Here is a 4,639-nt window from a genome sequence, read left to right as displayed (position 1 = left end):
GGTCCCCCCACACACATATATTTTGAGTTTGTAACAGGAAGAATGGCGCATGCATAAGCTAGGTAAGAATTTGAATTACACAGATGATATTTGACGTATTTTATTAAATCTTTATAAACTTTTGTTTTGTAACAGTCACAGATTTGTTTTTTTGAATTATGATTTTTAATCCGCACATAGCGTTCCCATGCACCATTAATTTTCTACATATCAACAATACGATTGCTTAGCTGGGTTTTTATGTCCAAAACCTGTTCTGAAACAGTTTTATTAACGTATTATTATTATCTTTCAGTTTGAGAAGTCATGGTACACAGGTGTAACAAATCGTGCTGCGTTGTTGCTCTTCGTTTCAAAACACGAACAAGTAAAGCCGTTAAAAATTTTCAGGATTTGGGGGCTGTGGTGAACCGAAGGATCAAACAGGATCAAAACTCGCATGGGACCATCTTTAGACCAATATCTATAATGTGTGTAAATTTGAAAAAGTTTGAAGTTTAATAAGTTTACACCACAATACTAGAAGGGTGGCTTAGCACATTTTGTCATTGCCTATACACTATAACCTATTTTAAAACATTCATATATTTCCTCTGCTTATTTTATATTGGGTCCCACATTATCCAGCGTCTTTTATAACCTTAGTTGTTTCTGCAGGCAAAAACTCATGGGTCCCCACACATGCAAAGTTAAAAATAATGCATTTCAAGAGATAACCATGAGAAAGTCGGGTGTTGTAAGGTAAAACACAGTGATCAGCACTGGGCTTAAATAATAATACTATGAAACCACAATAATTCAATCAATAGTACTACAAAATTTGAGCCCAATCCGCCAATGTTTAAAGGTTTGACCACTAGAGGTGTTTTGAGCAACAACCATTAATGCTTCTGACTACATAAGGCTGTTAACAACACCCTAACTGCCATGCCACAAAAACGTTCAACAAGCAACCCACAAACACAAGTAACACACAACTGGTGGCCCTTGTAACACTATTGGGCCACATAAATCTTTCGTTTGTGGTGCCCAATAACATACAAATACGTTTTACACTTTGGGGGCTAGTGGGGTGAATGTTGGGGATACAGGGTTGAACACAACAATCAACACCTATAAATGGCCTCTTCTTCAAGCTATCAAAATTTCAGCCCATTCCGACACTGTTTAAAACCTCACCCATTTTAAGGGGTTAACAGGGTAAATACTGGGGTTATCAACACAAACAAAGTGGGAAGCACATCTACATAACTATCTTTACCATATGTGTAAGTTTCATCCGAATCCATTCAACATTTGATGGCAAAAGGAGGCGGACAAACTTTGTGGGGTAAAAAAACATTTTAGGGGGCTAGCGGGGTAAGTACTGGGGTTATCAACACAAACAAAGTGGGATGCACATCTACATAACTATATCTACCATCTGCGCAAATTTCACCCAAATCCATCATACATTTGATGGAAAAAAGAGTCGGACAAACTATGGGTGAAAAAAAAAACATTTTAGGGGGCTAGCGGGATAAATAGTGGGGTTATCATCACAAACCAAGTGGGATGCACATCTACATAACTACATCTACCATCTGTGCAAATTTCACCCAAATCCATTAAACATTTGTTGGAAAAACGAGTCGGACAAACTTTGGGTGAAAAAAAAACATTTTAGGGGGCTAGCGGGGTAAATAGTGGGGTTATCAACACAAACAAAGTGGGATGCACATCTACATAACTATACCTACCATCTGTGTAAGTTTCATCTAAATTCATTAAACATTTGATGGCAAAACGAGTCGGACAAACTTTGGGGTAAAAGGGGGCTAGCGGGGTAAATACTGGGGTTATCAACAAAAACATAGTGGGATGCACATCTACATAACTATATCTACCATCTGTGTAAATTTCATCGAAATCCACCAAACATTTCATGGAAAAACGAGTCGGACAAACTTTGGGGAGAAAAAAAAGAAGAAAAAAAACAAAAAAAAACAAAAACAATTTGAGTAAAATCAATATGTGTCCCCTTCAGGGAAGGGGACCCATAATAATAATTGAGGCAATTTTCGTTGGTAATAAGCAGAAAAAACACGCTTAACGCTTTAAATGTGCGTTCGTAAAAGATTCGGTTTCGGCCGAATCGCAACAAATTATTCGGCCAAAACCGAATCTTTGGAAAAGTGGCTGATTTGGCCGAATAAATCGGTACATCTCTATTAAAAACCCCTAACTGCATGGCGCAAAACGTTCACCAAGCAACCCACATACAAGAGTGACATACAACTGGTTGCCCTTGTAACACCATTGCACAACAGAATTCTTTCGTTTGTGGTGCCCAGTAACATACAAATACGTTTTACACTTTGAGGGCTACTGGGGTAAATAATGGGGTTAACAGGGCTGAACACAACAATCGACACATACAAATGGCATATTCTACAAGCTATCCAAGTTTCCAATTCCATCACTGTTTCAATACTCACCCATTTTAAGGGGTTAACGGAGTAAATAATTGGGTTAACAAGACAAACAAAGTGGGATGTACATCTACATAACTATATCTACCATCTGAGTAAGTTTAATCTAAGTCCATCAAACATTTGATGGCAAAAGAAGTCGGACAAACTTTGGGAAGAAAATTTTTTTTAGGGGGCTAGCGAGGTAAATACTCGAGTTATCATGACAAACAAAGTGGTAAGCACATCTACATAACTATATCTACCATCTGAGTAAGTTTTGGCCAAATCCATCAAACATTTGATGGCAAAACGAGTCAGACAAACTTTGGGAAGAAAAAAAAACAATTTAGGGGGCTAGCGGATTAAATACCGGGGTTATCAAGACAAACAAAGTGGGGTGTACATATACATAACTATATCTACCATCTGCTTAAGTTTCGGCCAAATCCAACAAACATTTGATGGCAAAACAAGTCTGACAAACTTTGAGAAGGAGCAAAAAGAAAAAAAACACATTTTGGTAAAATCAATATGTGTCCCATTCAGAGAAGGGGACCCTCAATTAATCACCGACAAGACATTGCAAAACACATTATATAAAGAAAATCGCTAATGCATAGCAAACGCTGTTAAAGCACTTTCTGACAAGTTTGACACTGATGCCCAAACTGAAAATAAACATGTGAATGTAATACAACATGTTAAATTGCCGGCAACGCATTTCTAACCACTGAAAAGACCACCCAGTACAACATGTGTTCTTGCCCAGTGGTTCCAAACCTTTTTACACTGAGGGAATGGTAAAATGTTTCAAAAAATTCCACAGAACGGCAACAAAAGATCGCAGTGAATACAACAGATATTTGTAAGCTTTTTGTTCACCAAAGTTGTCGTTGCGCAACATAATGCAAGATTTAGTCATAGCTTTATGTATCTATGACAAAAATTACAACCAAACCACAGTCAACTCTAAACGCCAATCCATTTACATACAATATCAATGTTAGTGCGATGTTTGCTGTTGTTTTACTCCCAGTATCAATCTCATCTCAAAAGTGAAGAATAGCTATGTTTTACAAAAAAATGTTGAATGCTGGATGCAGTTTATGACAAAACAATCATAAATGCCCCAAAAGCTTTATAAAACAATTTTCCTGATATCAACGCTGGAGAGGGACCCCAGCTTTACAGCCAAGGTATAATGAGTTACGCAGGTACCAATAACTTTGCAATAGGCCTACTTATCATTCCAATTTTTAAAAGTAGCTTGGAATAAATATGTATTTGGCGACCGGCAAAAGATTTACATGGACCAGCACTGGTGGGTTGAAAACCACTGTTCTAGCCTTCTACCAGAGACCATCCACTCTACATTGAATTGCACAATCCTAAACCAGTAAATCACTCCCTTGGGACTTCTGTGCAAAAGTATTGCTGTAAGGTTTAGTTAGCGTACACTAATTATTGAGTTAAAATTATAAATACTAAACAAGGAACCCACTACAAACAGTAGTACCATTTAAAACTTTCATGTTTTAGGGGCTGTGGATCAACCACTGGGTCATTCGAGGTAAAACTAGGTAGGATCAAAATAGGATAAGTAACTAACAAGTGTGTAAATTTGAATAAGTTTACATCACTCTGCTTGTAGACAAAATGCATCAAACAAACCAGCAGCAGACAAAACAAAATATGGACAAAACAATATGCGGAGCATATTTCGTTCAAACACTATTTATTACTACAAACAACTTACTTGTGAATGGATTCGACCTTTGCTACCAGGACATTCCCCACATATTTTTTTCCAAATCCTTCAATAAGTCCTGGTAAAAAAACAAGAATATGGTTAATTTGCAAATCTCTAACATACTGAGTTTACTTTAAACATCTCCAGTAATTATTTTAATTGACACAGAGTGTTTAATAGAAGCTGATGTTTTGCATTATTTTAACAAAACAATCAGTTTTGACTAGCCCCCTATGTGACAGACAAAAACATTTTCACAATATAGAACAATTTTTCAGCATTGAGCATCCCCATCTCCCCACTAATGTGTTAAATTGAATTGTGATTGAAGAAACAAAAAACGGCTGCAATAAATATTTGAATCTATAAAAAAAATGGGATCATATGCAAGACTATCGATATACTACAGCAGGGGTTGACAATCTTTTTCATGCAT

This window comes from Phallusia mammillata, chromosome 4 (genome assembly GCF_965637545.1).
Source record: "Phallusia mammillata chromosome 4, kaPhaMamm4.hap1.1, whole genome shotgun sequence".
NCBI classification, from domain to species: domain Eukaryota; kingdom Metazoa; phylum Chordata; class Ascidiacea; order Phlebobranchia; family Ascidiidae; genus Phallusia; species Phallusia mammillata.
This window is presented reverse-complemented; position numbering follows the sequence as displayed.